Genomic DNA, 11,781 nt, shown 5'->3' on the forward strand with positions numbered 1-11,781 from the left:
GGCGACTATGGTGTAGCAGGAGTGAACTTTGGGATAGGAATTCCGGATGAAATATTTAATAATGATCTGCCTTCAAGCGACGAAGAGCTGTTACTAACTCTGGACTTAGAAACCTTGCAACAGCTGACCATGGTAAACGATACGGCGAGCACAGAGTCAGAGGCGATGCCTGCTAACACAGGGGTAGGGGATGTTTTAACTACCTACGAGGAAATTAAAAAAACAGAAGAGTTAAAGAGACCAGCGATCTTGGATACATCACCAGAAACAGCAGCACTCCCCCAAAAAAGGTTTAAAACCACCACAGCAGAGGAAATGGAAGGCTTGTTTCAGGCAAGACAGGCCCCTACTACAAAGAAAAACACCGCCTGGGCACTTCGCATTTTTCAAGGTAAACACAAAAAAATGATATATATTTTTATTTTTTTCATTATAAAAGCAAACTATTTTTAATTAAAAAAAATGAAATAATATTAGCATGTTCTATAGTCCGCTTCTGTTCGTGGTAGAGCCTTGGGTATGAGTACTGTAAATATTACAGGTTATCAATCAAAACAAATGGATTGTCAGTTTGAATTTCGTCAACCACATATTGTTTTAATTGTCATACGAAAAGCAAGTCAAGCAATATTTGTAAATTACAGAATGGAGTGTGGAAACGTATGGCGAAGACATGAATTTTGAATCCGTGGACCCCGGAACACTATCCCAGCACCTCATGAAATATTTTGCCGAGGCGAGGCCTGCCCCCCAAAAAGGACAGAACAACCCTGAAGCTGTGTACCACAAAAACACGTTGATAAACATAAGAGGGGCAATAAATCGCCATTTAAGTAACTTACACAGGAACATAGACATTGTAAAAGATAAGGAATTCAAGACATCCAACGGGGTTTTGGATGGCCTGCTAAAAGAGCGTGAGCGACAGGGCAGTTCAAAACCGACAAAACACAAGGAAATAATTGATGTCGAGGACATAGAGAAAATCTCCACTTACCTCAGCAAAGGTGCCTCCTCCCCCATTATCCTAAGGCAAAATGTGTGGTGGAATCTGTCTGTCCACTTTGTAAGTCGTGGGGGCGAGTTTCACCAACAGTTACGCACCAACTCGTTTGATTTCCACTATGACCAATCTGGGGAATATGTGACACTAAACTTTGAAACAGTTGAAAAAAATCACCAGGGCGGGCTAAAAAATGCAGAATCTTCGTACGAAAAACGCATGTATTCCACGGGGTCAGACAGCTGTCCTATCAAAATGTTGAAACTCTTGTTAGAGAAAACCGATCCACAGGCGTCAAATCTATTTAATCAGTACAATAAGAAAGCAATGGAAAATCCCATGGAAACTGTCTGGTTTGTCAACAAACCATTGGCCAAACGCACATTTCTGAATATGATGCAAGAAATCTGCAAATCAGCGTCCGTTGAAAAAAAATACACGCCGCACTGTTTGATGGCTACCGCAATCCAGTGTCTCAGTGACGAAGGGTTCTCGTCCAAATACAAAATGTACATCGTGTTCATGAGTAATCACAGATGTGAAGCTAGCCTCCGCTCATATTCAAGAAACGTCTCCACTTCACAAAAAAAGTGTTTAAGCTCTTCGCTTTCAAAAATATCATTGCCGTCAAGCGAAATGAATGAGCATCACGTTGAAATTCAAAAAAGCGTCACATGCACACAGCCAGGTCCTGTCCCTCTCCCTGTCGCCACGACAACTCGAGCCATTTGCAACAACGCAGCTGTATGCCTATCTCCCTCCGAACTTGACGACGGATGTGTAAAAAACACTCAAATAAACACAAAACTTACATTAAAAAACACTCCTAGTATGTTTGCCAGCTCAACATTCCACGGCTGCATGCACATTTAACTTTTCGTGATGACCGCGTTTTTGCAAAGTGACAGATCCGTCCGCAAAATAAAACTCTGCTGACACCGTATTTACAATCAGTGACAATCGTTAATGCTTTTAAATGCAATGTTTTGATAATTTATTAGTTAAGTTTAATTAAACATTGATTACTTATTTGACATATTTTTCCTGTTGTACTTTGTGATATGGTACCGCACTATTTTCTGAAACTGGACAGCTGACATGAGGTCACAGTTTTTGCTCCCGGCCAATCCAGCTGGGAGGCCTCCAACAGGGTACGCAAAATCAACAAGTAATGTCTTAAAAAAGAAAATATGTAAATATAAAAAATACCTGGTTGTTTGGATGTAATTATTGTTGATATAATTACAAGTGGCCTCTGGCAAATCGGGTTTTATGGTAGATTTGATTTCTTCAATGGTTCGACAGGAGAAAAAAACATAGATTCAGAAGGGAGATCCTCATTAGTCAACTCCTCAAATGATGAAAATGCCGCAGGTTTATTATTAATGGTACGTGGTTATATCACAATTATCAAAATGCACATATAAAACCCTAGCGTACCCGCTAGGGTTTTATGGTAGATTTGCCAGAGGCCACTTGTAATTATATCAACAATAATTACATCCAGACAACCAGTTATTGTTTAAATAAAAACACCTGCCCCTAATTAATTTCATGCCTTTAATAATAGGTTATTAGGTTGAAACCCACTTGCCACATCAATGGATTTCACATTGAACAGTCAGTAAATATGTACAGGCCGGACAAGGATCATTCATAAAACTTAATAAAAATGAGGTATTTTGTACCTTGTCATACTGGTTACCAGTAATAAATAAAGATGGTTATGAATGTTTTGCAACTTTTGGGTACCAATATCCAAATTTACACAACACTGTCCATGTCGCGATATAAAATTCAAAACATGGGATATTACTAGCAATAATAACAATATTAGCAATACAAATGGAATGTTGGAGAAAGATCCATAAGGTTTAAGTTCTTCATTTGATCTATACGGGATGGGCTGACAAGGTTGGGAAGAAGGGGGAGGTTGTACGATGTCAATGTGGTATTGGCATACACAGTCTATTTTACTGTTGTTTGTTTGTGGTAGCTGGTCATACTGATATAGTATATAGTATATAGTATGTCACGAACATCTACAGTCGACTCTCCATTAAACAGAAGGCAACTTGGCTCAAAATGGGCCGAACAAATATGCATGCTGTCGGGGTTAAACCCCGAATCACACCGATTTACGGCTGCTATCAATGTTGACCGCCATTCCGCATCTTTGGGAAAGCCGAAGTAATTAATACCCTGTCCTGTTTTCTTACTGGAGTTGGTACAACCGACCACACAACAGTGTTTGCCGCCCATTGTTTTACCCCTGGTTCAAACCGGAAGTTGCTTCCTATACCACCCGGTGGGAGCGCTGCGAACATCGGGAAGCTCCTTGGTTGATTATAGAGCGTGACGTCATGGAGTCGGCGGTCCCGTTAATTTAGGTCTATGGTACAATGTACCCTATGTACTAAGGACTAAGGGGGAACACTTACACTATACAATAACCCGGAGGATTTACACAACTTGCAAGTTTCAGTGCTCCATGAATCACGTTTAACCATTCCTGACTGCTATCATCAAATGGAAATATCATAGGAGGCGACTAATGAGAAATCTCCTCCATAATTTGGGAAATGCTTTGGTGTCCTCTATTTGGTTTGATGATAGTTTACAAAATATGAAATTTAGCGCCAAATGCGTTTTATTTTCAAGTAAACTATGCACCACGACCCGAGAAATGGGTCAAACACTACAAACACAAATAATTACTTCTATGTGTGCTGAAAATGTTCACAATAAGTTAAAATATATTTAATTTGGTAGGAAGCAGAATAAGAGAATCGATAAGCTGATGAATATTCTTATGAATATGGAAAAAGAAAATGATCTAAACAGGATCAAGTATACAACATACAATAACCCGGAGGATTTACACAACTTGCAAGTTTCAGTGCGCCATGCATCACGTTTAACCATTCCTGACAACTATCATCAAATGAAAATGTTCTCCATATACAGTTAATACGATTGCCTCATCATTTAACCTTAGATGTACCTTTGACAGATTGCTCCTGCAGGTAGGGGGTCGGGAAAAGAATACACCTGCTATTTCCCTCAGCAGGTATCATAGGAGGCGACTAATGAGGGAACCTCCGAAATTTGGGATTTGCTTTGGTGTCCTCTTATTCCGTCTTTGCGTATTGCAGAGTTATCTGCTCATGTGAGCAGGTATTAATTGTTACGTCACTTGTTTATGAGAGTAACGTCATCAATTTTTGAGAAAAAGGACGTATTTTCTCACACAAACCAATGACTTGACAACAATACCTGCCCACAAGAGAAGATAACTCTGCAATACGCAAAGACGTAATTTGGGGAAACAAAGGCATCAAAATGAATCGTCTACGCCCATTACGAATGTTGAGTCCTTAGCTGTTAATAGGACGTTTAACAAAATTAAACCAAATCCTAGTTATATGGTTTCATACTCTACAACAGACCATTCAATTGCACTAGACCCCTAAAGGCATCCAAGTAACAAAGCGACAGATGGAGAGAGAAAAAAAATAGAAAAAAACAATGCATGGAAAAGAAATAAATATTATGACGTTATATGTCTATTCTATCATGATGTCAGTACCGAGGTTCAAATCAGATCGGCCTTGCCTGAACTCAAAAGCATATGACGTAAATTACTTGCAGCAAGCAAAGGGTAAAAGTATACAAATATACACCCGTCTCTGACACTTGTAACATATAGGCACGTCATTAAATTACCTTAGTTATTGATAGGACGTTGAACATTTAAAACCATACCAACTCACCACATCAGATTGCTAACAAAACCCCAAATCTTGTCGTGAGTACCACACCATCATTAATTTTCAAATAAAATTTCAAATAATTCGACATTTTACATATCTTTATGGTATATCTATTTACTACATAACCTTATCCGACATTATCCAAATTTTAACCATATGACCATTTTCATATTCTACTCCACCCATATCAGCCCACGAACTACTTCTGATATTGGAGTCTCTGGCTGGTACACAGTAGGATATGAAAACGATCATATGATAACCTCTGAATATATTATTCTGGTGGTAAACATGTGCCTTAATAGTCATCCACCGGTTCCCAGGGGGAAATATATAGGGATGCTAATCGTCCTTCCGTTCGAAAAGTTAATATGTGACAAATCTTCTATACTTTTTCACCTGGAGTTACCAGATTTGGTGTATAATGACATCTTGGGATGGCAGAGTGCAAGAATGAGGACACTGTGACCTATGACTTGACCTTAAGCTCTGAAAAAGTTTGTCCGAGGCATATCTTCTGTACTATTTCACCTGTAGTTTGTCAGGGGCATATCTTCTATACTATTTAGAGATAAGCAAAGGTTTGTTGTACTACCAATGGAGACATTATTGAGGCTAATATGTGTAACTATTTAATTGACTTAATTCATGTTTATATATTTGTTGAAAATTGTATTGTACAAGATTATTTGAATGTAAATTATGTTTACCACCATCAATAGGCTGTTGACTATTTTACAATGTCTGGTCATATTTTTTCTTTAGAAATGTACAACATGGGGTTTAGCAACACCTCCTTATATTGCCCATTTTGTTCAAAGAAAGGTTGGCATTATAAACTGCAATGGCAATAAATTGAGGGACACATTAAGGAATTCTTCGGAAATACAGAATACCTTGAGACATGTTGGGGGTGAGCAAGGTTGCAAATGAATTAATTGATACTTGCTACCTTATAACACTATCTAATACCAATAGGCAAGCCATGCTGTTCTCCAACAGTTTTGTTTGAAAGTGGTCTGCTTTCTTAAACTAAAATGTAATACTGTGAATATAAAACAAAAACTAAACATCTTCATGGAGTAGGGGCACTCTACGCCCCCCCCCCCCCCCCCCCCCCCCAACTAAATTTCCCCTTCATGGAGTAGGGGCACTCCACGCGCCCCCCAACTAAATCCCCCCACCCCACTCCACGCGCCTCCCAACTAAATATCACCTTAATGGAGTAGGGGCACTCCACGCGTGCCCCAACTAAATATCACCTTAATGGAGTAGGGGCACTCCACGCGTGCCCCAACTAAATTTCACCTTAATGGAGTAGGGGCACTCTACGCGCCCCTCAGCCAAATTTCACCTTAATGGAGTAGGGGCGCCCCCCAACTAAATTTCACCTTCATGGAGTAGGGGCACTCCACGCACCCCCTAACTAAATTTCACCTAGAAGTTTTTAAAAAGTCCTAGTTATGTGGTCCCTAACGGTATGGCCATCCTGGGGTCCTTCAAAGATATCATCAGCAGCTTGCATATGGTGGATTTCCTCATCAATTACAGGCTCCTGCAAGTTGATGGCAATGTTGTGGAGGACCGCACAGGCTACAATTACTTTTGCAACTCTCTCAGGTTTCATGCGAATCGGTATCAAAGGGAAATCATTCTTATGGTAATTCTGAATAAGCAGAAGGCCCAGAGTGGTGATATCGAGCCAATATGTACTGAGATGAAAGGCTACCAAGTTTGTTATACTGTATAAGATCTTCACCAATTTTCTATGTCACAGGGATCAAGCGTATTTAAACAATCTTTTTAATATTACATCACAAAACAAAGATGGTGATTTCGTCTGGTTCCTTAATTAGTGTACCCCATTTTAATACATTTGCCCTTGGTCCACTTTGATAGTAACTGGTGCGAGATTGACCAACTCATGCCCATTGAGACAATACCCAACACTACTGCACATCATGTGGAATTTATGGTAATCATTTTCCCTTAATCCAGACAATGTCCTTATAATTAGTGTCATAGGTTTATCAATAAAAAACTGATCATAACCAGAAAAAAAGAAATCATAGAAGATTAGCTCACCTCTGAGGGAAGGACATGGAAGCGTCGTTTCCATCTCCCAAACGTCCTTTCAATAGAGCTCCTTGTTCTTGTGTGAGCCACGTTGTAACGCTGTTGTTGAGCATTCTGGGGGTTAAGGTCGGCAGGGATAACCAGAATCTCATAAGAGAATCCCAGTATCCCAATTCGAATGCTGCTCAAGTTGTAGGCAAACCTGTAGAAATAAAATGTAAATTCAAAATCTTTATTTAAAACAAAATTGCAAACTTTATCGGCCGGATAAATACTTTGGTATTCCACTAGTGGTATATGACGTGGGGTGTTTTGATTGGCTGAACTTTGACCAGAATTATGTCACTTCTAAATGTTTATTTATCAAAAACTTGATGTCAAATTTGAAACATGTTCAACTAGAGTACTTCACAGTTGTTATGTGACTGTTTATAAATGAATGATTTAAATCTGTTGAAATAAAAGCAACTTCTCTTATGTTTTTCATATCTAATTTCGATCAGTATTCCTCTTCTCTGATGTCACTCAGTGTCTAACTTTGTGTGTGTGTCAAAGGTCAACTCTCAGTCTTTACATTAGGAGTCAAAATTTAAATGCACTTTTTTTGGTTAACAAACTTTGAAAATCTTGTTCTCAAGTTCTTTAAGGGTTAGGTCTTGATATTTGGTTTCAGATTTGAGTAAAATAAGTGAACTTGATTAATTTTCAAGGTCACAATGGTAAATCATGTGCAAATACTTCACAACCTCTCCCAAATAAGGGAGAGGTCTAGCTCCATGATGTTTGACAATAAGCATTCCTGAAATGAAGGGTTTAAATGAATGACCTTGACATAGATTGAATGTGATTTGAACTGTAACTTCCAAAATCCATCTTCATATTTTGACAATGTTGGCACTGTATCAGTACTTTGATTTATATCAAACTAAAAACAAAGCATGCTTTAATTGAAGTACTGTATATTATCCTGTTTTTCATAGAGGATAGTCAAATTGTTATTAATAATTTGTAGTTAGTTCACCTGCAGCATCCGTCCGGCATCGACTATTTACTTTAAACAACTTCTTGTCAGTAACCAAAAGGCCTATGATGATAATATTCTGCCAGGTACAGGATGGGCAGAAGGGCTACCAAGTTTGTTAAATCTAATGTCATTGTTTGACTTTCAAGGTCACAAGTGTCACATGTTTAAATCTTTTGATAGATTATTGGAATCAAACACTGAAAATTCCCAGTGGGATAACAGTACACTGTATATCAGTGATCCATCTACAATATATTTTAATGAGTCCTTTTCAACTGTAATGCTAAAAGCAAGGAGTCCCACAATGTTAAATTTATCTATTTCCAGAAATTCTGTGAGTTCCATGAAAATTCTATGAGTACAGAACTCAGGACTCGCATGAAGATTTATCACTTTATATAGATAATAAGATCCGTCCTTGCCCCAGGGGCTGGAGGGGTTAGCCAAAAAAAGGTAAAATGGCTGATATTTAAAAAAACACTACTCAGATGGTACAAGATTTAAATCTTTCCCAGGGGGTAGCACGCACCATTCAGTTTTTCTGTGACACATGTGGCAGCTATACCAGTTGGTCTGCCACATCTATGCAGTTTATTGCTTAAATAGAAACTATATTTCTCGATAGGAATATCATTTATTTGAATATTTTTCCTGTGGTGACATGACGAGTATTGTATTTCACTTTGTTTACAAGTTGATTTCCACATCACATCTCAATAATAAAATTAAGCTACCAGTACCTATGATATAACTCAGGTGACTGCTTTAAGGCACATGGACCTATTGTCTATGGGGAAACTGCTCATTTTTAATATGCTGTAAATAATGTTATTGATATTACTGTTAAGTAAAGATGTCAAATGTTTTCTCTGTTTGTGTTGTTTGTTATTCAATTATATCCTTTGGCTGAGGTCGATACCTGGATTTATCAACCCGATAAAAGGTATATTGAGTTTATATTAAAGGGAAATAAATATATTTTCAACTATTTTTCTTTTATATCAATTTGTATTACATAATAAACTCACATACCTGAGAGTTTCTGAAACATGGGCATCATGCGAACAGCCAGGCCATGCAGCATTGATGTTGAGGAACTTGTCTATTAAAGAAGAAATATTGAAGAGGATTAAAATGCTACGAATGATATTTGGTAGTAATTGTATTCATTACATAAACTATTTATCAGTGAAGTCATGGATAGAATTAAATCATTGCTATGATGAAAGGGAAGTATATTTGTTTCACTGGATCCACATCACTTTTGTATCTATTCTCTCCTTTCGAAATAACTTTCTTCTTCCTAATGTCTCCCTTGACAATGCCTCTCTTTTGGCCATTTGTTGAGCGTTCGCCCCTGTGAGTAAGGCTTTGGGATCTGTCCCCTGGCCGAGACATACCAAAGTCTTTAAAAATGGTAATTTATACTACTGCTTAACGCTCAGCAAATTCGGAGTGGGACGACTGGTTTGCCCGTTGTCAGTATAATGTGACCGGGTGGGGTGTCCTGTTGGGTGTCTTCGGCAGTATGTTTCAGTGAGGTAGCACTATAAAGTCGGCATCAGTTCCGCGCTATCACGGATTGATTAGTTGATACTAATTGAAATCACACCCCAGCACCAATGAGATATAATTTTGCTCCTGTAAGGACAGCTTTGTCCGTAGTAGCCACAGGGCACAAGTGTGAACATTAAATAAGGTTATATTAAATATGGACAAGAAGGAAAATTCACTGACAGATTGCAAAATAAACATTAATATAATTTTAAACATGTTTGGGTGTCTTCGGCAGTATGTTTCAGTGAGGTAGCACTATAAAGTCGGCATCAGTTCCGCGCTATCACAAGGAGACAAACACGAACATATCGCAGCCTCCCAAAATACGCATACATACACTACACGCATGCATCTTGCACACAGGGGAGGCCGTCCTTAAATGACCTTAGCTGTTAATAGGACGTTAAACAAAATCAAACAAACAAACTGTACATGCAGCTACATATTAGCATGTTTACATGTAGGACTCCATGGATATTCTGAAATGTGATGTCACAGGTAACTCATTTTGATTTTAACACTGTACCTGTTACAAACTATTTGTTCTCTTTCAATGCTTTTTAGCTGTTTTTGAATCAATATATCCGTTGTTAATGTGTGTGACCCCTGAATAAATTAATCATTCAAGATATAACAGTTCAACAGTTTAAATATTGATACCTATGATTTATGTGTCCCATTAAAAATGAACAGAAGTTATTCCACAGTGAGTAAGTTTTTGGTAAAATGTCATTTGTTTCTTGAAATGTGAAATCATGATTTTCTTATTACCAAATGCTATTGCTATAGGGCTAGCTGAAAAATAAAATATCCCATTTATATTTTATTTTTGTAATTGATTAATTTTTAATATGAACTAATAAATTAAGCTGTACAATTTCCAATACTAATGCAACCATAGACTGCTTTTTTTTTCATAAACAAAAAACTACAACAGTACTGTGTCTGTGAGATGAGTTATGGACTTTTTGAAACAGACTATAGGTTATAAAGATAATTTTTTATCAATGTTCTAAGCGACATAAACAAAGTTTAGGAACGCTGAGTCCAACATAACTTACCATCAGCATCACATTCAGCTTGCACACTTATGCTGTGATATCCCTTCCTGTTGGCATATGATGGCTCATCTTCGTGTGGTGCCTGCACTTTGATGTGTTTTCCCTCGTTGTCTTTCTTACAGGGAAGGCCACTTCAGTGCCTGATCTTTGAATTGGCACAGGGCTGCACACACATTCCTAACACATCTAGACACTGTGCTTTTGTCAAATCCTTTCAATGAAGTAAGTTGTTTACAGTAAAACATGTGAGACTTTCATAGATTTTATTTAATAAGATTTTTTTCTGGCCCTAGCAAAGAAAGTATAGTCAATACTGTTACAGTTTAAGTGACTTGCCATTTCCTTTTAAAACAAAGGAGTGTAACCTCAAGTTCATTGAGTCAGTCAAAGGTGTTTAATTATTGTAAATTGGTTATTGCAATTTGTTAACAGTAAATTGGTTGTTGCAATTTGTTTACAAAGACAGTTTTTGACAGCAATGTTGGCAAGAAATATTGTAACACTTGAATACATACAGTTTTATTCTTATTACTTGTTAAACATTCAGTATAGAGTAATAACAGATGAGACCACTGCTGTATTGATGAAAAATAAAAGCCATTTAAAAAAAGAAATTAAAGTGTACAAATATATATATACAATATTAGTACTTAAAGTACTTTAAAGTTTTAGATCCAAGTTTTAATGTTTATATAATTAAATACCTGTAGTGTCTCCAACAACTTGCAAGAAGCTGACACTTGCAAGAAATCTCAGGCTGCAGGCTACCTTCTGCTCAACGGATAGAGCATGATTTCTCTTTGAACTTCTCGTCGAAACTTGTCTTAAGAGACCGGACACAAATAAAATGGAATACTGTCCAAAGCGGTAATGCTCCCTTAACTCTTCATCTGTAAAGGTTCCATCAAGGATCTTCTGGTGCCTATAAATTCTTTCTTTTCTCCGAGGAGACACAATTACCAAGGTTAAGGCGGCCATATTTGACGACTCGTTAAATATTTAATCATGGGTACGAGAATTATTAAAGTTAGCGACTCTTTAACAAGTCGTTAAATCTTAACTTTTTTAAAGAACAGTTAACGACGTCGCAAACTTTTAACGACTCGCTAACCAGGGTTTAACAGGACAGCTTTGACCGTAGTAGCCACAGGGCACAAGTGTGAACATTAAAGAAGGTTATATTAAATATGGACAAGAAGGAAAATTCACTGACAGATTGCAAAATAAACATTAATATGATTTTAGACATGTTCAGGTTATAATTAGAAATTTGTCCCTGCATGATAG

General features: G+C 37.6%; 1 pseudogene; it reads right to left on the reverse strand.

Annotated features, from left to right (window-relative positions):
- Positions 1-2,025: 2,025 nt before the first annotated feature.
- Positions 2,026-11,472, reverse strand: LOC110464896 (annotated as a pseudogene).
- Between the last annotated feature and the right edge of the window lie 309 nt (positions 11,473-11,781).

The sequence above is a fragment of the Mizuhopecten yessoensis genome, unplaced genomic scaffold (genome assembly GCF_002113885.1).
Source record: "Mizuhopecten yessoensis strain PY_sf001 unplaced genomic scaffold, ASM211388v2 scaffold11041, whole genome shotgun sequence".
Classification (NCBI taxonomy): domain Eukaryota; kingdom Metazoa; phylum Mollusca; class Bivalvia; order Pectinida; family Pectinidae; genus Mizuhopecten; species Mizuhopecten yessoensis.